At 38.3% G+C, this 27,023-nt stretch overlaps 1 long non-coding RNA gene across 1 annotated transcript; it reads left to right on the top strand.

Moving 5' to 3' along the window:
* Positions 1-121: 121 nt before the first annotated feature.
* On the top strand, positions 122-20,823 carry LOC146436620 (uncharacterized). The gene is made up of 5 exons (XR_014852924.1): positions 122-299; positions 1,996-2,085; positions 2,814-2,953; positions 4,039-4,195; positions 20,592-20,823. It is a non-coding gene; the product is annotated as an uncharacterized LOC146436620 (long non-coding RNA).
* The last annotated feature ends 6,200 nt before the right edge of the window (positions 20,824-27,023 follow it).

Below are 27,023 nucleotides of genomic sequence, written 5' to 3'. Positions count from 1 at the left end.
TGCCTGGTTCCGCTTGCGGTGCTTGCACCCGCGGCTCCCCGTCGCATACACAGGCCCCCCCCCGCTTCCCCTCACACTCCTCTCACACTCCTCTCACACACACCCCCGCCCTTCCCTCCCCTCACATACACCCCCACCCCACCTTTGCTTCCCTAGTACTTTTTCGTGGGACGGGTTAGATGACAGAGATAATGTAGGTGTGTCGGGAGTGAAAGGCGGTCGGAGTAAGGACGGCAGTTTCCCAGTGGATGCTGGTCATGTCTTCTTTAGTTTGTTTCAACGCCTGCGCTTATGCTCCGGTGAGAAGTGAGGAAGCCACACTCCGTGTTACTGGTGTGTTGCGTGTGTTTTCGGCTAAAGAAGTTTCCTGTCAGCTCTGGCAGAGCACCAGGGCTATAGAGTGACTTTCCCCGTGTTCAAAGGGTAACATGAAAGCCAAGAAAATTATGGGATTGCTGAGGTGGAAAAGACCTCCAAGATCACACAGTCCAACCAGTAACCCAGTTAGTAAGACTGCTGTATGCAAACCTCTTTTTTTTATAAACCCGACCAAACAATGGCTAAACTTAGTTATTAAGTCCAATAAGCAGAGCAGGGGTAGCTCCAGCTTCTGAGTTTCCACAGCACTGAGAGCAATGAACCTCATAAATGCCCACACTGCCTTTAGTAAATGTGGTGACTCAACTTAGTTTTGATCATCTATGTGCTTGTGAAAATTTTAAATAGTGGTTCAACTTCTAATTTTTCCATTATATAAATCCTGCCTAATTAGTTTATTCTACTGTGGGCAGTATTTAAAAAATATTACCCCTACTGTAGCTGATTAATGGTCTTTTAACCAGAATATTTTAATACTGTCTGATTGATAGTCTTACCAGTATTTTCTATTTCAGAGGACAGCATTCTGGAAGCTGTAGATAGGTACAGAAAGAGGTTCTCCCTTTGTGTGTGATCTGGAAGGGAATCTGATTTTCTGAGAATGAGTGTTTGAGCATTTTTAAAGTGTAAGTGACTTTCCTCTAATACTGCTTAACATAGTCCAGTGACAGTAAAGGTAACTGGGATCCAGCATCCTGGGCTAGAGGTATACATTGTACATTTGATTTTCACAGACCTTTAGGAGACATTTCAGGTGCTGAAGCACGTGCCTGTTGCCAATTTATATTCTGGAGTATTGTGCATGCCTGCAAGCTGCAATGAGTGTCCTATAGATCCCATGCTGCAGAGATTCCTCTGCAGATGCCTCAGATATTCCAGGGCATGTAAATGTCCCAAGTTACACAGGGAACTCCCAGCCTCAGTGTCTATTTTTTGTTCAGGTAGTGCACCCAGATGGAGGTTTGTCTAGTATTGTTCTGAATATACGAAAATCAAATAACCATGGATCACACTGGGTAGACAGGACATGACTTTAAGAGCTCTGCTGAAATATCCACATATGGTCTGTTGCATGATACTTTATTTGTCCCAGAAGAATTCAGATGATAGATGATAGCTGGGGTTTGAACTTGTGCATCAGGAAGGCCACTTTAAATATAAAGGGGGCAGTATGTGTTTTGTGAAACTACCGATGCAAAGAGGATGTAGTGGAGGAACGGCTTTCAGTGTGATTGGAATTATGACATTTCTGTGGAAATGAGGCAGTTGTTTATCGTCCTGTCTGCAGTTTGTGAAGCCAGTTCAGAAGCGGGGTGTGGATGGGGTTAAAGCGCTGCCGAGGGAGCCAGAGGTCCCTGCGGAGGCTGCCAGGACTGGTGCTCCCAGCGCTGCCAGTCTGGGGAGCCTCAGCCCCGCAGTGCCCTGGGGCAGCAGGGCTGCAGGGAGGGCTGAGAGCAGAACCAAAGGAGGTCACTGCAGTTGGCTGACGTGTGTGTGACTGTGTATGTCTGTATAACATGGGGAAAGTCTTGCTACCCCCGTAAGACTTAACTGCTGAAGCAAAAAGAGGAATTTTGGCTGGTACCCACTGTAAATTGTTTTCTTTTGTTTCTGCAGGCAAACCAAAGAGAGAGGAGAAGTTTAGAGAAGTGACATTCTGCCCTGTGTGCTTTGAACGTGTTGACTGGAGAAAACAAAGTCCTTTAGGTGACACATCTTGAAAAAAAGAGTTTTTAATAGAGGCTCTTTGAAGTCAGCAGACAGCTTTTGAAAATAAAGGGTTTAAGGCTGACTCCAGAAGCTGATCCCCTTTTGTTAAACGATTATTTTTCGTTCAAAATAATCGTTTTCATTGATGAAAAAGATCTTTTCCAATACACAAAGGAAGTACAGACTCTGTGACAGCAGAATAATAATTATTCCTCTTCAGAATTGCAAATTATTTATTTATTTATGTATTTAATTTTACAGTTCTGTCTGTAGGGAGAGATGAGAGCTGAGCTGTGTCTCTGGAAAGCTGAGTAAGGATGAGCGGCCGCTGGGAATTGCACCCCCTTTCCCTCTGGTGCGATCCGTTTTGTGCTGAGTGCCCTCTGGAGGACTTGGGCACGCAGTGACCCGGGCGAGTCCCGGGTATCGTGACTGTGCCTGAGCTTTTCAGGACTTCTTGCTTTAAAGGCTCTCCCTCTCTTTCTTTTCTCTTTTGGGAGAGATATTCCGGCCAACCTAGACGAGCAGAACACAGTTAAATCAGTTAAATTAGTGCAAGTCAGAATCATGGTGTATGAGTTACTCAGAAAATGTAAAAACTAATTCAGGGCTTCATCCAAATTCTCAGGCAGCCAAACTGAATCTGTTCCATATTTAGGAGCTTTGATTAGCTTTATCAATGTATTGAAGTGCACTTCCTACTTATGTTTCTGGTTTTTCCCTAGTTCTCGTTGAGGCTAAAGGGAAACTGCTAAAATACCCTTGGAGCCTCTACTTGCAAGACATATCAGAGATCTCAGGGGAAGCCTGCTATTCTTATTCTTCCAGCCAAGTTCTGTAGCCAGAGGAACTCTGCATAACTTCAGTAAGTATAATAACTTTTGGGGGCTTATCTGGTTTTCTTGTAAACTGTAAACTCTCCACTTTTGTCCACTTATTCCAGTTCCCCTAACTGTATCAGTTGAAACAAATAACCACAGTTTCCCTGACCAGCATACCATCTTAATTCAAAATACATATTAAAAATGCTGAGTTGAAAAAGCAAAATTTAACATTGTATTATTTTTAATAATATTGGGTTCTGACATGGAGTTTTGGCTCTGGAAAGCATTTAGAAAAGTATTTTTTTTGGACTCTTGATACACTTATTTTGCTGCTAGTGTAGCAGGTGTTTTTCTTAACCATTTTTAAGGAGAAATCCTAAGTTTAGAGGAAATGAGCACTCAATTATTTAAATTTCCTGAGATTAGAGGAAGAACACTTTGCCAAACAATGCCTCTTCACTTCAAAACCTCTCCCCATAAATTATGTTAGAGGATCTTATTAAAAGTCTTTAAAAATTTCCTATTAAAAATGGTTGATTGCAGTCCAGACCATCACAGCTTTTGTGCTTTCAGTGAAATACCACAGCTGTCGCAAAGAAATATATTGTGAGACAAAAGGTTTTGTTTCCTCAGTAATAAATTATTTTTGTGATATCTGAAGTAAGATAAAACTTTCACTTATGTTTGAGTGAAGGAAGATTCCAGTGATAACTTGTTCAAAAATCTATAAAAAGAATATAAGAATGTAGATCTAGATGGCAAATTAGAATCAGACTTCCTTTTTGTTTAAGGAAAGCAATTATTTCTGAAGTCTGTGAAGATTATAACCAGGGATAATAGCATAACTTTGCAAAACACTGTGCCTTTATCTCAGTAGAACCTGAAGTTTAAACTTTCAAGCCTGACCTTTGAGAACTCTACAATAGAAACCTTTAGTGTTGGGCAGTTTTAAAACCAAAGTTAAACAATAGGAAGTAGTCTGTTTACTAATTGTACTGTATTATATTATGCTATAACACGTTATTTTAGATTACACCAAAACAAAAAAAAATAGACCTTTTTTATATTTAATGAAGCATCAAACAAATTGGTTTTGACCATGTTTGTTTTTCTATTGGCAAACAAGTTTTCTGCTGCGGGATTCTGCAGAAACAGCAGCCCTTTAGAGGAGGAAAGACTATACATGCACTGAACAGAGTGCTGTATGTGAAGATACTGTGATGTATTTGCTGTCAGGACTGCATTCTGTGGGCACCCAGTCAAGAAGTAGAAGCATATTCCAGGTATGACCTTTGTATTTAATGAAAATATGAAATTACAGCATATATGCTACATTTTTTTTTCAAAATCATTTGCCAAATAATTTTGAATGAAAGATAAATTAGGACATTCACAATTTTTTCAATCATCATTGTTTTACAGATAAAGGTCAAATTTCTCACCCTCCTCCCCTGCTTGTTGTACAGATTACTATATAAAGAAATATAGTACAGGTGCTAGTACTCAGAATTTGAGACATTTTAGGTAACATATGAAAAAAAATCAATATTCTTTTTGTAATTATCAATAACATTAATAACTAAGCCAGTTCTCTTTACCTGGTGCCAACTCAAGAGTTTACTGGAATTTGTTTATTTGTATATTTAAATCAGGAGTGTACAAAAAAAAAAGCAAGATGGCCTTTTCTTCTGCTGTGCAAAGAGGAGTGGAATATGCAGCCTTGATCCTCTAGTAAGATTCATTACTGTAGCCCACTACTTTTTCCCTTCTGAGTGATTTTTTTTATAAATCAAAATTCATTTTCATAGTGCTTTTTTATGGCGGCATGTGCTATGCATTCTTATGGTCAAACTTAGTCAGACTGAAAGAACTGTGAAGATAATTATAAATCAAAATAATCAGCACTTGGAAATTATTTTCTTTGTGAGGATGAAGATATGTATTCCATATCCCATATACCTGGGGCAGGGGCAAGGTGGTTCAGGTCTTTGTGAGGTTAGGAGTTGATGCACACCAGTGTGGATGAGATGCCTGGAGCACACAATTCCATACTTCTCCAGCCATTGCCAAAGGGTGTGTGGGGCACATGGGAGTCAGGGGGGAGTATCTAAAACCTCTGTACCTTTGTAGGGTCTAGCTCTGTGTTCTCACTCATGCTGAATGGCCTTTTACAAGTAATCCCACTGATGTCAGTGAGACTTTTCTGTAATAAAATGCTGTCTGACAAGAATATGGATATCAGAATCTGGCCCTGCTTGTACTAATTCCATTTTAATGAATACTTAAATGGAATTGTTATTAAAAAAGTCTATTCCCTAATATTCAATAAATCAAAACTATAAAATCAGTTTGCCCGTTGTTGCCACTCTAGTCAAAGCCAGTTTCTCCAGTGTTGAAAATAATAGTACATACTGTCTCCATTCAGGAGGGATTAATTGTAATACTCTTATCTACTTCATAAGATTTATTTCTAATAATGAAGAGCAGAGAAAAGTAGGGGAGCTTTAAACATTTATTGTTTTTATTAAAGCACCATATATTCATGAGATGTTTCACAAACATGGAATTTGCTTAACAGAAGCTTGTTTCATGAATGAGCAACTTCAAACCAGAGTTTTAAAAAAGCATTGTTCATTTCTCTGATCATATCCATTTAATTTTATAAGAAGGAGCCTTGGGCACTATGTGATAATGCAGAGATACACATTAAACCCTGCTAAGATTTTGTAGGCTTGTCATCTGATGAAGATTATTTGAGCAGTATTGTGCTGTGCTACTGTGGAAGCTACCCGATATAAGTCCCCACTTTAGTGAAACAAAGTTGGATCTCTATAGGGTAAATGTTTTGGATTTAAGGTGGTTTCTCACTACACGGGGAAGAAGACTGATCTTCCTAACTTCCATGGTGATGTTTGCACCAGGGATTAGGAAGTAAGCTTATGATGCTATTTGACTTTGTTGCACATTAACAAACAAAACCCCAAAAAGTAGTGAAAGGAGGGCAAAAAAGAAACTGAATTCACTTAAGTCAATGATAAAGGTGTCGTTGTATTGAAAGTCTGGCAGAAAAATTCTAGCAGAGTATTATTTCCTTGGAATTTGCTAAATCTTCAAAATCCAAATGTTTCACAAGGGTGGGGAGTGTTCAATTCTCTCAAGATGTTCTTCTAGACAACAGGCCAGTTTTCTGATTTTATCCCTTTCCACATGCCAGGTTTGCAGAGTCTCTAGCTTTGATGCAGTCCCCCTGATATGGGGCTAAGGATGCCAACTCCTCCATTGCTCTACAGCAGCCTACCCAGTTGTTTTTATAAATTATGCATTTTCTCCAACCATAAATATAGTTCCTAATAAATTATGCATTTTCTCCAACCATAAATATCATTCCTAAAAGGGATATGAAATGAAGATAATATGACTTTTCAGTAATAGGTCTTCTAATGTCAGCCATTCTGTTTAAACTGTTCAATTTTCAACAGAATTAAAGATCCACTCAGTATATTCTACCTCCTGCAGACTGCAGTTGTTAAAAGAAAATAAATCACTTAAACAGGGTCATGAGCAACAAAGGCCAATGTGGGTTCAAAGTTTACAGGTCTCTGCATTTATCAGGTAGAAATATGCTACATTTCACTGTTTCATAAAATATCCTTTTATGAAAAAGCCATCAATCTTTGCATGGCCTACTAAAACTGATTTCTCAAATGAAAGAAATGAATGATGACACCAAATCAAAAAATCGTTTATGAGTTTATATTTTTGCAAGACCACCATGACTTTCACATACGTTTTCAATTTTGGTAAGGATGTGATTATCATGTGGATATGCTTTACTCCCACCGTTTGTACTAAGGGATCTGTCAGAACTCTGTACCCTTCCTTGAGCAGTTCAGGATTTGTTCAGATTTTTTCATTAATCTATAGTGGTTTTTATCCAGTGATCGTTATCATTTCTGTACATTATCTGCAGGTTTTCTGGGTTATATATAGATATGTATAGAATCACATCTGTCATATGCAAGTTCACATTTAAACTAAAACTGCATTTAAATGACTTTGTTATTTCTCAAACATTTTTAACATTTCTATGGAATGATTTTTGCATTATTTCTGTCACACACTCTACAAAACATCATCTTAATTATTGATTTTTAATTATCCTTCTGGTCTTTCCTTATCTTTGTGATGCTTCCTCCAAGAGTTTCCAAGCTCTTTGACCAAATGGTCAATTTAGATACTTGAAAGCAGTGTTGCATATTGTAAAACTACATTGTAGTGGTGTTGGGCAGGAGCAATATAAGAAATTACTTAATTTCTCATCTGGTAATGACAATCAATACAACAACCAACATGCTGCACTAGAATAAGGAAAAGTGATTTCTGTTCTGGTAAATGATGTGGTCTCCCTTTGGATCTACACAGAGCAAGTGAGCTTTGGCTGTTCCAGGTCTCCAGTGAAAACAGACACAAACAAATGAATATGATTTATTAAGTATCAATCTCATAAGAAGAAGAATGCATGGGGAAGTTAGTCTGAACTACTGAGAAAGAACTTGACGCTTAGGTTTTTAAGAGGAGAATTTTGCTCCTTTTCCTATGAAGTTCATTCTGGAAAAAAATTGTTATTCTTGCACTGTTGTTTAGATATTTCAGTTTTTTCAGTTTATTTAGGTATTATCTTTTTTTAACTATCTTTGATTCAGTGATGACAATGCAAAGTTAAAGAATGTTCTGTGCTTCCTTTGTAACTGAGAAATTAGGCTTTTGCTCAAAGCATGCATGCTGTCTAAACATGTGTTTATCCCCATCAACTTTCTCTAGTCCTTCCTAGACAAAACCATGAAAAGAATGGACTTCAGCTGTAATTTTTGGGAAAACCCTTTTGTCAAGTCACACACAGAGTGTTTGGTGTGGAGTTGCACCGTTGAGATGCAAACCTTGTTCACGTTGGCTGGCATTGCTTTCCCGCAGCATTGTGGTGGCACAGCTCACTGTGCCTGGGTGAGCATGCTGTGAAATACAGCTGATGCCACCACCAAGGACTCTGGAAAACCTTACATACAGAGAAAAACATCTTTCAATCAGCACTTTACATTACAAACCAAACATCTTCCCAAAACAAGATCTATCTTGTCTGACTAGGCTGAAAGGTAAACAAAATATTCTATTCATCTGGTGATGACCTTAGAGAAAATGTTGCTGTTAGAGCAGGCAAGATAGGAAGGTCTGGATAATATTTTTTTTTCTTAAATGAATTTCAGAAGAATGGTACTTACAAGAAATTTGAGGGCTTCTGTCAATGTGCTCCTCAGAATATCCTGAAAAAATTCACAGAATTCTGTAACAGCTCCTTCAGGTGCTAGAATAATGCCCCGAAATCCACAAACTGGCTCAGGAGAGCTCAGTGTGCTTTGCCTTCACATCTCACTGCGAACTCTGTGGTTCTTGCAGTCAAGGGCCCGTGGCTGATTCATACATTAAAAATGCTCAAAGTAGCTGGAAAAATCTGAGGCTGTGTGCATAAAGTGTAAAGATCTCATAACCCTGCTTGAGAAGTTGTTCATCACTTAATGGATTCTCTACCTGAGGAAAAGCAGATCAAGAACTCGGCAGCTTTAGGTGTCAGAAAGGCAGTTTCCCTTCTAAGTGGAATGGAAGTGTTATCTTAAAAGTATCTTAGAAGCACTTTCCCTCCCTTTGACCCATATAAAATCTGTGGAAACCTTATTAAAAGTCCAAGATATAGCAATATTTTTTCAAATGGCTAAGATAGTCAAATTCCATTCTGGTGACCATCTACACTGTAAACACTGCGTGTAATCTTAAATTTAAAGAGGAAGTCTCCAAAGAAAACTTTATTAATCTGTTCTGTAAATGCCTGCAGTTTTGCAAGTGCTTTAGGATGGTCACACAGGAGTGTGTCATAATGTGTCATGTAGTTTGGTATGCTGCATCTGATCCTGGCTGTTGGGGGATCACTTGGAGGATGATGGATGGAGCTCCAAAACAGCCTGTCAGAACAACTTGTCCAGAGAAGGCAGGGTAAAAGGAGTGGAAAGGTTCTTCACTGTCTCTTCTCAGCCACTGTTTGACATGCCATGAAATGTAAGCATAATTTCCTTCTCTAATAGAACACTGAATGTTTTTATAGTCTGTCATTGATTACCAAAGTGTAATCGTAAGAGGTCTGTAGCTGACCCATTGAATCACACCAATTTTATAGTGTTTTCAATTACAATTTTATTAAAGAGTGAAAGATGTTCTGTGAGGAGTATTGAGAGCCATCCATTCCAAAATGAGTGGGAAGCTTGTCTTTGCAACGTTTCAAATTCCACTTCCAACCCTAGTGAAGCCAGGGATTCCACTAGTTAATTATGTGCTGTTACACTTCAGTTTCATTAAAAGTCAGGTATAGTACAGACAAAATACTGAGTGCCTATTTTCTCTGTGTCTCTCATTGTTAATATGCTTTTGCTGAATACCCCCTTGGTCAACAATGGTCCTCTTCATGACTGTCTCTGCTCATGAAGAGATCTTTCCAGACTTCCAATCATTTGTCTGTGGCTCTGCCCCTCTTTGTGCTAAAGGTCCCATAAGTTGTCTTGAAGCAAAGGTTTTGAAGGATATACCCCTCTCTAAGGTACCAGAAATACAGCATGCTACTATTGTGTGAAATTCTCACAAGAGAGCAGAGGTATCTCTAAACCAGGGCAGTTTTCCATTGCTGAAGAATCCATCTCTCACTAGGAGCTACACTGCCATTGTTATTCTCCTTTGCTCTGTAATTCTAAAAGCACAGTGATACGTGATATGTATTTCTCCTGCTCTGTCCTCAAGGACATACTAATGTGCTGCTGGGTTAGAAATACTTTCTTTAAAAGTACTCAAATGCTGGAAAGCTATTTTTTCAGGACAGCTGCAACCTGAGAACATCTTTTCCTAGGGAAAAGAGCAGTTCAGAAACTTCTTAACCATTTAAATGCACTGCAAGTTTTGTAATTAAACTTTTATTTTCAAGTTGCACTGCATATAATTATATGAGCTATGTATTTCAGCTAAATAATGTGTAATTATATATTTCTCTTTATTTTCTGTACAGTCAATTTTTAAGATAAATCTCACTATTTTTAAAGCGCTGTGTCTTGCTTCCATGACTTGGGTATAGGCACTACTAAGTATTACTATTTTGTAAGTTTATTATATCCTGTTGTCTTTCTTGCCTGAAAAATATCGTCAGGGAACCGTGAGAATCATGGAATCAGAAAATCACAAAATCCTCTTCAAGAAAGCTTTGCTTACTTGATGCTGCTACTGAACTTGATATTGTTTGTATCAAGGTTATATGTTGAGGAGTGCTACTGGGCAGTTTCGGAAGTTTAGTTCCAATTGACATTTTCCTATCAAATATCATATTTCTGATACTAACATAGCATTCTGGAAAGTGAGTGTTTTTCATTGGATAACCATGGTCAGAGGTAATTTGCACTGGTGAGTAGATTTTAATGTAAACAATATAGAGAGGGATGTTCTAACAAACTCAGAACTCCGCACTCAAAGAGAGCTTTAATAGAAATGGCTTTTCTTTAATTTTTTTTTTTTTTACCCCTGTTAGCATTTGGCAGGATTTTCTGTCAGTTGCCTAGTGTGTATTGGTGGAGTTTTACATTTGGTCTCCCACTTTCCAAATCATCAAGAAAACTCTCTGCTTAAAGAGCAATTATAGGGCTGTGCATGTTCAGTCACCCGGTGGGTTTGAACAAAAGTCATCAGTTATGTCGCAGCGTGTGTTAGTTTTGTAAGTGTCGTGTGAAGGCTGACAGAGATCACATTTCTGTGTTTTGCTGCTCAGTCCAGCCCGTAACCTCCAGAGGTAATGGATCTCTGCAGAACCTCTCTGGAGCAGGTCACCAAACAGTGCAGGATTTCAAGAGCTGATGCACTTTTATTGCTACAATATTCTTGTCGTGGAGGTGATGGGGTTTGGATTGTGGTTTCATGTATCAGTGTGGTTTTACATCTAAGGCTGAGCCCTTTTGGTAAGCTGGGTACATTTTTTTTTTAAGAGCTTTTTCTTTTGTTCTTAGAGATGAATTGCTTCTAAGTAATAGGCTTCTGAGTGTACATATTCATAAATGCTATAGTGGAAAGACTAAATGCCTGTATATGCAGAACAGCTGGGTTCCAGCACTGGCAATGCTGTTACAGAGGACTCCAGGTCTGAGAAACTCCTGTGAGAAGCATGAGGAATTTATCAGATCATGGCTCAATCATAAATTAAATGAGTTTGTCGAAGAGAGTGACACCTACAACCAGCCACAACCCTGGGCCAACCACAGATTGATCATGCTGTTGGCAAAGTTACATTTTCTCTGAAGGTATGTTGTGAGAACTGTGGTTGCTGTGTTTTACTCCTGGAACTCGCAAGTGCTTGCTAAATGGACTGGGTCTCCGACCACTGAAGCCCCAATATAGCATTATAAAAACCAGAATAACCCAGCCAACTGGATGAAATCCCCTAAAATGTCTGTTTATTACTAAAAAAATCACATAGTTAGTTTTCGGCCTGTTTTAAAAAGGAACATGATAGAAGCCTGGGAGTTTCAGGAAAGTTTTAAAGTCCTGGAATGTGTGTTTTAGCACACCTATGTGCTACAGTTATTTATGCATACATTTCTCTATTAATTTCTAGTGCAGCAGAGGGCACGTCTAACCCCACTCTTACAGTTATAGCAGTTCAATTCCAAACTCACCAGTGATATTCAGGTTTCCTCCAAGCTGCTTTCTGATAGCTGTGGGATTTACATTTGCATGGATGATTTGGGAGTGACACCAGGGTTTACAGCAAGGCACTGTGCTAAGTAATCAGTCTTCCATGGTTCCTTGGTCCCACTGAGGTCCAAACTTAGCTGCCAGTGCCAAAGCCCTGGTCTTCCCACCAGGGGAATACCCATTAATTAAATCCAACGTTTTCCCAATGGTTTCTGATTTTGAAGGCTTCCTGTTTGCTGTCTTTTGCATGGATTTCCAGATACAGTAACCACGTTATCCTGACAGATTTTATTGTCATATCTGTGCTTTGATTGTTGCAAAGTGGAGGACTGAGCCCTCAAGTGCTATGCTCTGGGTGTTCCAGACTATTCAGCAGGAAGAAAATCAGGAAGGATGCATAGTTCTTTCACTGAGAGTAAACATTACTGGTAGCACTGAAACACCTATGGTTAACAGTTTTAACTGAAATATGATAACTATTTGAAGGGCCAGGATCTGGACCTAAATACTTGGAAACACTTGGAGTTTTTTTTGGTTTTTTTTTTTTAATTTAAAATAATTTTTGTTGATTTTTTTTTCTGAACAATACAGTAAGGTGAGGTCTATAAACTTGCTTCCCTATTTTCTGTGTTAAATGTGCATGTTAAAGGTTTTTAGTGGCACTGAGTCTATTTTATGTGTTCTTTAGAAAATAAGACATGAGGACTTTTATAAGCTGTTGTTTTTCTTGACTTCACCTTCATTAATCTTATTTAGTTTCTGTAAGAGGCTATTTTGTGAGCTCCACCGATGGGTAATGTTTTCTTTTCCAAAGTTCATGATTCTTCTATTCAAATCACTAATTTTCACTGTTACACTCCAGTGGTTTAGTGCTTCCCAGGCCTCTAGGAATGAGTTTAATTAGCAATGCTGAATAAATTCTGAGACATGATTCATCTTTCTTGTCACTCAGATCTAAGTAACAAAATTGCAATTTAAAGATGTACTTAAAAGCCCTGTGAGAATGGCTTCTTCTGTATAACTGGAAAAAGATTTAGATGTAAATTTGGAAAAGAGGGTTTTACCTGTCTGCCTGTTTTCAATTTAGCTAAAAGATACAGGATTCAGTCATATGTCCTTGAAGTCACTGTTATATTGTTTTAAAAATACTGAGCTATGAGCAGTACTTGGCACATACATTACAAATTAAAACTCTGCATTAGGGCTTTTTCAGATGAAGTAATTGACTTGACAAATTTCATAACTATCCTAGATTTAATGTGATTTAATTTGTCTCTGTATTTTTATGCTTTGAACCAAAAATACGGAAGGGAAAACGTCATTCTTCAGTGATCCTCATTGTTGCAGTGCAGAGGTCCAAATTTTGTCATGGCCTTTTCTCTGAAGCAAGAGAAGGTGTATTTCTAAGACATAATGTCATGAGGGGAAAATAGGGAATGCAGGAAGGGAAAGAAGGAATGAACTCAGGAAGTGATGTTTCTATTTAAACCCTTGTTCTGGCATGTGCCAGTGGGCACTGCCAGCCGCACAGAGAGCAATAGGATTTTGCCATGCTCTATCTCCTTCTGTGCACAAGGATCAGAGCATTTTACACCTTCAGTGGATGACAACTCTTCCTCAAAACAGCTATGGGAAGACTTGAACCTAATTTCCCAGAATTTACAAAAATGGATCAAAAGAGTAACTTGCCCTAGGAGAGCTGTAAGCCAAATGAAGCTGAACTGCCTAAATCCCAGGTTTAATTCTGACATTGCTTTCTGTGTTCCAGCACATGGAGCACTGTGAATAAAAAATATGGATTGTTTAGCACCTTTCTTATGTAGGCACAGAGAATTTAAGGACAAAATGTGGTTGTAGCCAGTTTCCTGGATTTTGTCAGATTCAGACAGATCCCGAATGTTATTTTAATGTAACCTTAAAAGAACCCCCATGCTATTAATTTTGTATTTATTGCAGTTACACTGACCCTAATGATTTTTTAAAAATTAATTTGACAGATGTCACAAATATTTTCAATGCAGTTTAACATCATTAAATATAACATTTCCTAGAAAAGAAAGTTCTGTGAAGTGAACGCACGGTGCGTGGCAATGCGGGATTCTGGAAAGCCATGAGTGTCACATATGACTTACAACACAAAATGTTAGGGAATAATGTTTATGGGGCAACATTACAAGGTTCTCCCTCCCGTGTCTCTTCAGTACATTTCACCCACAAGGACAAGCTCTTTTAAAAGGGAATCTGGATATTAGTTTAGCATTTAGGTATTGTGTATAGTTGGTTATGCCTTCAGAATCAAATTGAGTGACCTTAGGAACCTTTTTCCAGATTTTTAAATTTTTAAAATTTTTGTTACTTTGCTCTCATGTAAGAGCCAAGAGGGCTAAATGAAGCCTCTGAAAAGGAAGGATTACTCCACTTCCTTGGAGACATGATCTTGTTTTATGTGATTCATGCACAGTTTTGTTGCACCTGGTGGACCTAGTTCTGCTTGGAAGAACGAGAAAGAATAAATCATAGTTCTTTACTTTTTATGTGAACTTGTGGAGCAGTGCAAATACATAGTTATAAGCCAGGCCATCAGAAATACAAAATGAATGATTTGAGGACTGGATTCTCCTGGATTCCAATACTTTATAAACTTTAGAGCATTGGTAGGGTCCTCAACTGGAATATAAATAAAGAAACCCTTGCAGAGGTTTATAGGACTGTACTTGTTCCTCTCTTACTGCCCTAATTTATGATTGTTGGAAATTCACAAGCTGTGAAATGTGTTGGTCACAAAGCTGATGGCAATAACTTCAGAATATGAATGAGAGCATCTGGGTTGCTATTTACCTTAGTTTCACAAAGTCAGCTTTTTATCTTTGCATCATTTAACCCCAGAAACATGGCTGGGTAAGACAGGCATATGGAGCCTTCTATGGAACAGAAGATTTGCTTTCTGTAACTTCAGTAGTTTCTTCTGTGAAAAAAATCTACCTTTTGCTTTACCACCACTGTGCTGTTCCTCTACAAAAATACAGAGCAAATAAATGTAAATAAAAATAAGCAGTAGCTTTCCTCTGTAAAAGCAAAAAGGTGCTGAGACTCACCTTTTTGAAAGAAAGCCTTTATTTGATGTTGACCCTATAGTGGCTTGGGTAAGGTGTAGGCCCAGGCACTAAGCCTGCATGGCACTCAAATCTCATTTAAACCCCAATTTACAGACTTTCATTAGTGAATATAAATTTTTCTTGGCTTTTGTTACAGATTAATTTCCCTATGCCTAACTTTGATCCCTCGGAGTCTCCCTTTCCATGATTTTCAAATGGTAGAGAGGTGATGAAGCTTTCTCAAATATTTGCAATTGCCATGAGTTTTTCTTGGGCTGAGAACTATAGTATTGAGTCCTGGTATTGTCCACCAAAAAAGGGAATCTACTGGACATGGTTATTATGTGCTAACACTTGTTTTGTGCTTGGTGTCCAGAATTTTGAGACTAAATCAGGGATACCCTGGTGTAATTTAATGTCATGTGGGAGTTCAAACTAGGTAATGACTCTGGCTACTTTGAGTCTATGCTCCAGTAAGTTGTTTTTTTTACCAGAAGAAGAGGAAACCTTAATTTCTATGTCAATGGGTGAATCTGAATCAAGGCACTGCCACTTTGTGATATCCAAATCAAAATCATTCTTTTATTGTGTTGTGAGTGGATATTACTTGTGATGAATCCCCTTGCTTTACTTCAACTGTATTTATGGAGACAATTCTGACTTCTTGAGTGTTGCTTTTACTGCTCACTGCCTCCAGTGGCCTATAGTAAATGTCTTATTATTTAGATATTTCATCAAAATTGCTGAATTTCTCCTTTACATGTTGAGACTTTAATTCTAGACAGGCTTCACTGTTTATGTTCATTATGTCAGCATACCTTTTCTAAGCAGGGTACACTTCTTTTTTAGGGTTTCTGTTTTCAAGAGCTTTAAAAATGAGTATTTTACTCAGCTGGTGGTTGAGTGATTCTAACTTAGTGTTTCATTCCTGCATTATGTTTTTATTTCCTCTGCTGAATGCTAGAACTGGAGTTGCAGAGAAATTCATCCAAGATTCTTTGTCTTTTACTGTACGATTAATCTTCTAATAAATTTAGGTAATGTATTTCTAATTTGGATCGCTCCTCATTTATTTTATCATTGAGAGGAAGAATTCACAAGGGAGGCTCAGGTTCCTGTCAGCGTTTTCTTCTTCTAAGGTTTCCACAGCCCATTTGGTGGTCCCTGACCATCACTTAGGGTTCAAGAGTCTTTCCAAACCCAGTGACCTTAGGTAGTTCCAAAAAATCCATTCTAGAGCCTAGAGTCCCATTAGGCCCAATGGGACTCCACTGATGGAGGAGTGGTGGATACCACGCTGAGTCCCAGCCTTTTTCCTTAGTGCAATATCTGTAAAAACAAATGCAATCTAAGCAAAGATTAGATTAATTTTGATTCCACTGCCAACTTAATTTCGCCTGATTTGGCTGGGTCTGCTTGCAACAGTGAAGAAGCTTGGCTAATAGTCTTGCAAATACTGTATTCTGGAAACTTTCTCTTTCTTTCTGGAAATTTTTTCTGGTTATATGATACCAAATGGGCAAGCAAAAGTGATTAATTTCATACAACTACAATGCCATCTTTCCCCCCAAGCCTAGTTTAAAAATTCCTGATGTTGCCAGTCACGTAGTCAGTTTCATTTCTAAGAAGATACAATTTTTATTCATTAAATCAATGGTGACATTTACTTGGCGATGGGAGATTTGTGATCGAACTTTCAAGTTTTAAATTCTTTCCCAGTCAAATCCAAAATGCTCCTGTTAGTTTCTCACAGTGAAGACTGAGCAAACAGTGAGGTCCCAGTGAAAACAATAACTATGGTGTGATACAGTATATCTTGATATTTTGCATAGTAGCTTTTGTAAATATCGAAGGATTTTGTCCACAGTTTATAAATAACTTTTGTTCAACAACAGCTGCAGCAGAGCAGCTCAGATTATGCAACTGCTTTAGAAGAGCCTGGTCTAAACTAACCCAGCTGTAATCAGGTTGAAAATTTGTTACCTGGGAGTTGAGAAATGAGCCTGAAGGAGGCAGGAAATTGCTTCAGAGGAATAACTGAGATCCAAATAGTCAGGCAGAGAGTTGCAGTGGGTGTGAGCTGAGCCTGGGAGAGGATTTGGGTATTGAGCATTGAGTTGGCAAAGAGGGATTTGTCGGGGTGCAGGGTGGAAAACACTGAAACCCAAGTCAAACTGCAGGATTTCAAAGCTGTAAATCTGCAAGCAGTTTTGGAAAAGGATGTCTCTACTTGTAATTAGATTTTTCCAAATAAGAAAATCGTGATGTCTCATCACCAGCCTCATGCTTTCAGAGACATCTGTGTTTAGTTTACTGCAGATTAAAAAAAAAAAAGGAGGTAAAAAAGAAGTAAAATTTTCAATTCCTCTCTGTGAATTTTTTTTAATTAAAAATGAGCAGGTTTTGTACATAAAGGAAACCTTCAGTCTACCTAAGTTAGAGCTGTGATGAACTGTTATCAGAAAGGTTATTTTTATCTCTGATGGTTGATCTACAAATGGCAAATCCTGTCTTGAAGAAAGTAGTTTATCATAGGCCATAAAGCTGGAAGAGCAGTGCTACATTCAGAGTCATGGTTTTATCTTAAAGGTACTTTTTCTTATGATTTGGCTTTATACAGAAGTGAGTAGGAATACTCACAGGTGTAAGAATAGTTCACAGAAATTAGAACACCAAGTGTAAGCCATATTTTCATATATGGTCCTGGTGACAATGATATAATATTTGAAGATAAGTACTTGAGACTTCAGGTAGCAGACTTATATGTTACACACTTTCTTTTATGTTATAATATTTTTTCTCTTATGACAGCTCCTGAGTTCACACTGTGGTGAACTGAATGTGTTTACGAATTAATCACAGTAGCGTTTATTAGATTATGTGTAAGGATTTGGCCTGTTCTTTTAGAAAGTTCCTCAAATACCTTGGGAGACTGTGTTTTACATAAAAACCAGGAAGGGATTCATATATGTGACTTCAACATCTTTTAAAATCCAAACTGTTCCTAGATAGATGATCTCTATCCATTCAGGACTTACCTGGGTTGGTTTCAAAGGATCAGCTTCTGTCTGTGTTGTTCAAAGGACTGTATGACTAAGGTTAAAATTAGATATTTGGGACTACAGTGTTGTGCACACCCCAACCCACTCCCTATGTATTTGGGCTAAGAATAAAGGGTTTAGATTTTTTTAAAACGTGTTTTGAAGTGTTTTCCTCAACACTTCACAGCTCCAGACTGTCAAATGTTTAGACGGCCTTTCAGAGTTTATTTATAAACCATAGCAAGTACAACAGAAGCAGCTATACATGATCACACAGTTATTCATATTCATATTTACTAAACAGTACTACCTAAAGCAGAGAGATTAAGAGCTTAATTTGGAAAGAGATTTGTCCTGCAGCACACTATGTCCAGTACTCCCAGCAGAGGCACAGAAACAGGGCATGGCAGATAACAGCTGCCTTTGGTGTCCCCAGAAAATGCTGGGACTACACAAGAAGTTAGTGCTATTTCTGGGGAAACAAAAGATGTACCCTGAAAGAAAACACCTGTGAAATAAGAATAACAAAAATAGCTTAAAATATACTTAGGAAATATTGGGCCAGTTCCACAGAGACATAAGTAAACAGAACTTTAAAAACAAGCAGAGCTGTTTATCAGTGGAGAGATTTTCAAAATGGCATAACTGAAGTCAGCCCTTGCTGTGATGATACAAAATCGTCTCTCTGCAATACAGTACTCTTCAAGTGAGCTTGAAACAAGGTCAGACAGATTTGAAAATACATCTTAAATACCCTGTTACAGTGTTGTAATTGGCATGCTTTCAGTCTGTTAATTGCAAGGTTTCTATCAAAATAACTTTTATTTTAGAAGACACTAGCAGACCAAGAACCCCTATGGTTTCCACAGGAGACCAAAATATTCCCCCTACCAAAGTGAAAGTTCTGTACACATCATGAAAAGGAAAAGCAGCTGCCCAGGCCACTGATACCTATTAACCATAGAGTGAATTTATTTAACTGCTTGGTTTTCTTCAGACCAAGAGGCACTAATGCAGTTTTGCTAAAAGGTGTGTGTTGGTGACACATAAACCCTGTGATTCCCCCAAGAAGATGTTAGACCCAGTCCCCAGAGCTGAGACTCCCAAGAAACAGCTGCTAACCTAAGTACACTTGGGGGTTACACCCTCTGTGGTGCACAGCAGAGGTGTGTTGGTGCCTGCTGTGTGGCTAAAAATGTTGCTTCAGATTAAATTTCTTCCCTGTACCAGTGCTTGCCTTGCAAACCTGCTGTGGTCCTTTCCCACTCTTCCCACATCCTTCCATGGGCAGCTGTAGGAAAATGCATGGTAGGGGATTCTCTTGGTGAGACATGGACAGTGTTGATGGAGGGCTTTATGTAGCCTATTTCTGAATTCTCACTGTGCTTGATCTATCACTGTGCTAGATTTGCCTTTGCCCTGCATCTTGAAAAAATTGATTGGCATCCCTCTTGTACAAGTGTGGATTGGTTGATATTGGCATAGAAAGTGGCATCAGATGGAGACACATCCATACATGGCACCTGGTTGCATGTGAACAGTTATGCTAAACTTGAAGGGTAAAAGCATTTATCAGGCAAAATAAAAAGTTACTTATAGAACAAGTAAAACAGTAAACAAATGTGATATCAGAAGAACATCCATAGAAAAGAATGATACACATATACAAATGATTTATCTCTTACAGCTTACTTTGACTTGGATCCAAGTGAATACACCATTCCCATCTGAATCTTTCTGTTTAGTTTTGTTTCAAATTCCCTTTTCCAAGCCCTGAAAAATGTAATTGAGATGGCTAGTTTGTTAATATTTTACCATGGGAGTTAAAATAAATTCTGATCTCTTCCTGTCATGGGAAGAGAAGATTGTACATATTCCTTAAAAATCAACTTTTTGCACATAGCTTTATATATTTTCAATTCAACAGACGGTGTGATTAAATGTTCAAAAGAATGTCTTCACTGAACTAATGCTTTGGTTTATTATTTGTTGGACTGGAAATCTTTCATGTGGTGCTTACTCAGATCAGCTTTATCTCTCTGTTGATCAATAGTCCATCTCTTAAAACTGGAATACTGGGTTGCTAACTGTAATCCTGCTTTTTAACTTTGATAACTCTTTTAAGCTTCAGAGCTAAAGATGCTGGAGAATCTCTTGCACGCTGCACAGATTATTTACAAGATTAAGTTGATCCTGTACACCTTGGCTTAAAAAGTTTTATATTCTCCTGTAGAAATATTGAGAAGGTAGTGAAGGAGTTGTTCTAATGTATTTTGTTGAGTAATTGTTGTTAGGAGGCAAAATTACAGTCAACGTAGATGCTTTTTAAATTTTTTGGTTTTTTAATTTAAGACTTTAACCAGTGAGGACATATGCTCTGAATTTCAGAGATTTTTAAAGTAATAGGTTGTTAAAATATACAGCTTTGAAAACATAATCAAGTTCAAAATCTCTTCAGCTCTGTCTACATGCTTTTTTTTTTACATTTATTTTTCTGTGCTACCAATATGAAATAGTATTTGGTGGCAAAAAAGGAATCCAAATTCTGATATAATCCAGAAGGAAATTCTAGCAGAGATCACTGATAGAAATTAAAGCTCTGAGATATGGCTGGCTGCCCAGTACTTCCAAGGAATTGTACAAAGCACATACAAAGAAATCAGCATAGAAACCATCTTTCTATAATTCCCACATTTCCAAGAGTACTGAGATTAGTAATGTTTTAAAAATCCAACAATAAAAAATCCCACAAAAAATTTTTATTGTTGCTTCAGCCTGAATTTAGGAAAATGGTCAGCCCCAGCTAACCAGCTCTAGATGAACCTGCTTGAGCGGGAGACTGGACCAGATGACCTCCAGATGTCCCTTTCAACCTCAACCATCCTGTGACTCTGTGAAGACCAGAATATTACTGGGAGGTGAGTTGAAATGTTCTGTATATAGAAGCAGTCACTCAGTGAAATTTGTTCATTGTTTTACTATTGTTGTGATTCACTTGCTCAATAAACCTGTACTATCATTTTATATTTGATCACATGGTGGAAATTTACCCAAACGAAGGCTGTTAGTTCAGCCTTCCAAAATAAGGAGATGGGTTTGTTTGTATTTAAAAATCCATTTATAAATGGTTATAAAACATAAAAAGTCATTGGCCCAGGGTGTTCTGATGCTGTGTCTGTGCCTCTCCAGTGCTGAGCTGTAGACCAAACACTTGTGTGCTGAGCACTTTGAGTTTCTAATGAATACTGATCAAAAAACAAGGGGGGAAAACAGCACAAAAAGACTCACACATTTATTTTCTGGAAATTGTCTGACCTTGGTTGTGCTAATTATTAGTTCCAGAAGAAAAACATTTTACTCTTTGATTTTAGTGCTTCCCTTTGAAGATTGTTGTTATTTGCACACATCAGTCTTTGTTCACTTGTTGATACACCCATAAGGTAAAATTCTTTTTCCTTTAGTATTTCTAAATCCAAATTGTCTAACCTCCCACATTCTTATTAAAAGGCTTGCATGACTTTTTCCCATAAAAATTTCAGCTTAGTCTGGATGGCTCTTCTAAGGCAGGGGTTTATTTTGATTTTGGAGTGGAAAATTTAACAAACAGATCATAATTTAATTAACTGTTTTTAAAGAGATTCAAGATTTTGAATGGATGTTCTTAAATTCCTGAGTTCCTTATATCACTGCTGATACCAGGTGAAATTACTTAAGCTCTGAGGAAGGCCCTTGAATTCAGGAACTAAGAGACCTGAATTTAGCTTTTTGACAGAGGAAGGGAGCATTTAAAATGTGCCTATGCTGGGATGGCAGCATGAGCAGTTTAATAAGCACAGCTTCTTACAGCAGCATCTGCAGAAGCTGTAAATCTGGTGGTGGAAGGCTCAGCAAAGGCTGTGAATTTGAACACTTCCCTGGATTAACTGGAGCAGGGGAGGGATGCAGGCGGTCATGAACCTGTCTCTGTTTTTCCTTGCTGCGTCAGAGTCTCCCAGAGTAAGTACTATGGGACAAGCTCTCCCTTTGTCTCAGTTTTCATCTGTTGGGGGAATAAAGGTAAAACTCTATTTAATTCTCAGTCTCAGGTGGGTAATATGTTCTTTACTTTTCCTTGTTTGAGAGGGATTTTTTTTTTTTTTTTAAATTTAAGGGAAGTATTTGTTCCTTTCCTAAAACTCCAAATGGTTTTCAGGGATGAAGGTGGAAAAAAAAAGTTGTCCCTACTGCGCTGAAAGGTATTTTCCCCTGAGCATCCCAAAGGCAGGAGATAAAATACAGCAATTCCTTCTGCAAAAAACAAATGCTGACTCTCAGCAGAGCATGATCTAGGCTTCATCAATCAGGGTACTGAGAGGAACAGCATGAGGCTTACACAAACAATCACACATGCTTCTACACACACTCTGTGCTTACCTCCCCACACCTAAAATTTGCTGCAAAACTTTCTCTTCAGTTCCCTGCTTGTTTTTTTAACATTTCTGTGAACATTTCTGCTTAGCTTGTAGGACTTCTGTAAAGGTGATTCAGTTTTGTGAACAGTGAGTGCTTAAATTAGTGCAAAATCGAGCAAGAAAAGGGTTTTTTTACGGTGATGTGTTCTTGCTCTGCTATTGCTCAACAAAATGAAATGAGGACTCAGCCTCTGCAGGGATATATAGTGTTTATTTAGTGTCATATGTAGGTGTGGCTATCAGGGAAAATTGTTGCAACATATTTTTTCTTTTACAAAGTACAATTAAGAGTGATATTATTTCTAATTAATTTAGACTGAGATTTTTTCCAAAGCTGCCCATCATTAGATTATATTTACACTGCAGTGGCCTTTTTTTCCCTGAGAAGCACAGCTGAGTCTTAGTGCATCGCTATGGCAGCATAAAGTGATTGGAAAATCCCTGCAGCTGGTAGAAAGGGAAGCAGACACTCCCTAAAATCTCCCTTCTGAGGTTTAATTAATGGTCGTGCTCAATGAATGACCTCATCACACAGTGCAGATTGAGTGGGTTTACTGGGAAGAAGAGGTGCTGTTAGTGGCCTATAACTGGTTTGGGGGGGACCAAAGTGAGTCATGTCTTTAGGATTCCTAGAACTGTGTCATGCACCAATCTGTGTGACAAAACAGCCCACAATCTTGGGGTGGAAAAGTAAATGAAATCTGTTACTCATGAGGACAAGGGAGTACTGTGTTTTCAAGGCACACTGCAGTGGCAGAATTACAGCAGTACTAAATCCTGTGCACACTTGCCCTAGGGAAGAAGCCAGGCCTTTTCCACACCAATGTTGGCTTCTCCCAGATCAGCTCGTGGTGTCTGGGATAGCTGAGTGGGAGCTGCAGAGTGAGATCCAGTTGCAGATAAAACAGCATTATTATTTGTGTTGTTAATGAAGTGCCTTATGATATCTCATGGTAAATATGCTTAAGAAAGATACCGTGACATAGAGCAGCTATAGCCTGTTCCCTGTAGTTTTTGGTTTCAAAACACTTGTTTTGTTTCTTTGTTTCTTTGGCAAAAAATGGGGGAGTGGTAGTGGCATTGAATGAGAGGGAGAACTTAGCCTGAAGTATAGTTTCCTTTTGCCAAGAGCAAAGAAATTAGAAAAACAAATTCTTGGCTGAAAACTTAAAAGGATAGGTTTGGAATGTTATCTTAAAGGACGTTACAATCCTGGAGCTTCCAGTCATGCCCCAGATAAAGCACTTTGTTTATATATTACCCTGTTTCACGTACAATGCTTCTATGGGAGATGAGCTATAAGGATTCATCCTGGGTTTGGATGACAAAGAATTTAATCAGAGAGGTTTTTTCTTTCTATAATCTACTATTTTTATACCTCACACGGGTAATCTACATTTTTGCAGCAAGTGCTGGTTAAACTGTTCACACAGATTTCATATTGTTCTAGGGTTTACTCCCTTTCAGGTGTAAATGCTGAGGAAGCCAAGAGAAACTATAGAAATATACAGTATTTACATCAGTGTGACCAGGAAAAGAATCCAGAAGAGAGTTTTTAGTAACACCTTTACCATCCACTTAAGACTTTAATTTTAAATTTTATCTTTGTGATTTGTTTTAAAGAAAGTGAGACATTTGGAATTGTCAGGATGAAATTGGAACTGCCATTTCTATACTGATGAATTACCTGAAGTTTGACACTTTCAGCAATATGCATACCTTCATGACTGAGAGAGATCACAGTTTGAATAATATTTAGCATAAGCAGTAGCTAGTTGAAAAACACGCTGCCTTACAGCAATTATTGACACCCCACTTTGTTGTTGAAAGCAAACCATAAAGGGCTACATTTGGGGCTTGTGGGCTTTGATAATAAAAGAGGGTACAGTTCTGGCCTCCACTGAAGCTGATAGCAAAACTCCTGTTGTCTACACTAGCAGCAGGATTTCTCTGTACAGCAAAGTGTGGGAGAGTTCCAGAAGATCTGTAAATGTTTTTGGAATTTGGTTCTAATTTTGGCTCTCCTCAGTGGTAAGGAAAAAATACATTTTCTCACTTGAACGTGTGGCATTTTCATTCATTTTAATTCTGCTTGGTAATTTGCTCTTACTCGTGCCTAATTTAAGGGCCTACAGAACAGAAGGTGTGGTCTTCTAATATAAACTTGTGTTGTTTTTATGGGATCCACTTGATGCTTCGCACTTTTGCTTTAGCAGTAAAAGTGACTTGTGCTGACAGCTGGAGTAATTGCTGTGCATGGAATAAAACTGTCTTTGTTTGCTCACTCCAGTTCTAAAATTTAAGTGTATTCTTGCAGATCTAAGCTGAAATACGTAGATAAATTTTTGCTCTGTGCCATAAAAATGGTTTATATGTTTTTCTGATGCTTGAATGTGCAGAAGACACATGTAATCATTATTGAAAGGTAAAAAAGAGAATGGGGCAGATTTGGAGGCAATGAATTTCATTTTTACATCCCGTTCTTTCTCATTGTTTGTTATTTTTATAAGCTCTACTACTGCTTTTCCCAACTCCCCTTGAAATTAATGACAGCCAGATAAAGTCCAAAGAAACTTCTATAGATATTTAAAAGATTAAACACTCTTTCTTTCCAGAGGTGACAAAGCTCTAACTTTAAAATGTGTCCATCTACTGGTGCAGCAGGTAGGCACTTGCTCTAGGGGGAGGTAGAGCTTAAAACAAATATAAATAAATTATGCTCCTGTCATTATATTCATCACAATTTTTGCCTGTTTCCACATTAGAACATCGTTAGAAAATATGGCAGAGATTTATATCAAATTCTATTGGAAATTGGGTATTTTCATAGTGATGAACTCACTTTTGAAATCCATGACCCACACACTTGGAAGGTCACATTGTCTTGTGACTCCTCTCCTCTAGTCATTTTTGTCATGTCATTACAAGCTGGTGACTACAAAAGCTCTTTCTTTGGTTTTTGGCTTCTTTTTCTACAGTGCTCTGTCAGAAGGTAAGGGGAGGATCTGTTTTTAATGCAGCATACTTGAGGCAGATAGTGATGCTATTTAAGCTTTGTACTGTTTGGCAGTAGGAATGAGGTCCAAGGATCTTTTGCAGTAGTTCAGTTCTTAGCTATAGGATTAGTTGTATCTCTGACAATCACCACTGGTAGCAGCTCAGGAGGAGTCTTCCTCAGAAGTTCCTTTGTTCCTTTATTGTTGGCATCTCTTTGTTCATATTGATATCAGCACAAGCAGGTTTCAGCCAAAAGTGAGGGCACAAGAAAATTCAATGATTTGTGACTCTTTGGAGTGACAGAAAAATGCACAGTAACACAAGGACTTAAGGAGGTTTTTTGGCTGATCATTACTGGTCATACTAAATTGGTATAAAGAACTACAAGTAACAGAACTGCAAGTGATAAATTTGGCAAAACTGCCAGATTCTGTTACACCTGGCTGTGGGAGGAGAAATCCTGAGAAAACATCAAGTTGCATGTCAGACATGCCCAGTATATTCAGGCTTTTGCAGCCAGAAAAAGAAATGTGTGTTCCTGACAGTGACTTAATTTTTCTGCCCTATGATGCTGGCAGACAGTAGAAGCCTTTCAAAGATTCTTTGTTTAATTTCCGTTCTTTCATTAAGAGTAGTGTTATTTTGTGAAGCTATCTAGTTGAACCACGTACATGGGGGATGAATGCTTTTGCCTAGAATGTAGCGAAGCTTGTGATCAGCATAAGTGGAAAAACCCACATTCTTGCTGCCTGCTGGAATGCACAGCTGCATTCCCGGAAGAACCAGCCAGTCCAAAAACCTTCTCATGTCTTTTCTTTTGTTTGGCCTTGAGTTTGGTGACTACTTTTTTTTGTTTGTGGATTTCTTTTGCAAGACTACATATCTATTGTCATGCATGTAGGTGCTGGGGTTTGGTGACAGGACATGGTTCCTTGCTGGCACTTAATGAGAAACAAGAAAATAGCATTTCCCCTGTATGTCAGATCCCTCAACAGGAACAGGGCGCTCACTGCTAAATGTTAAGTGTGACTTTTTAAGTGTCCCCTATCTGCACAATACGTGCAATTTGTATTCTGCAGTCTGAGATAAACGTTGTTTCCTTGGATCAACCCAACAGCTTTGTTTTGAGATAAAATCCTCAGGCTGTTTCTCAAGTTCACAACTACCTACTAGAAGGATCTGGCTCTGGAAGGAGTGAGGAGCTGCTGTGGGCAGCTGCTGTTCCCTGATGGTTTGCCTGTAGCAAGGACAGGGGATCAGCAGCATATAGGAGACAAAAAAAGACTAAGAAAATACTTGTAAAAGATAATTTAGAGCATGACTGAGTGCCACACAGAGACTAAGGGCTACATCCAGCTGATGGTGTTTGGCACAGCACAAGAATCTTGGGCCCTTTCTGCTGGAGGATTGCACCCAGTGACTCTTGTAGCTCATGTTCAGGCAGTTGCTGCTGTTTGCACAAGTCAGTGCTGTCAATGGAGCTGTAGGATTTTGCTCTGTGTCCACTGTTGGTAATTTTTTTCCAAAATTACTCATAAAAACTAGAGTTAGGGTATGTTAAAAATAATTTATTGCATTGTCACATTTCCCCTTTAAGCAGATAAGATTGTCATTCTTTTCAAATTAAAAGAAGAACTGCAAAAAATATGTCTATATTCTAGTGCACTGCGCTGTCACCCACAGATCAATAGTTTTCAGTTACATTGCTTGAGTTGCAGAGAAACAGTTATTTGTCTAAACTGAGGTAATTTGAGAAAT

The sequence above is a fragment of the Lichenostomus cassidix genome, chromosome 5, assembly GCF_008360975.1.
Source record: "Lichenostomus cassidix isolate B80296 chromosome 5, HeHo_3.0, whole genome shotgun sequence".
NCBI lineage: Eukaryota > Metazoa > Chordata > Aves > Passeriformes > Meliphagidae > Lichenostomus > Lichenostomus cassidix.
The sequence above is the reverse complement of the archived record's forward strand: the minus strand, read 5'-3'. Positions and strand labels throughout refer to the sequence as shown.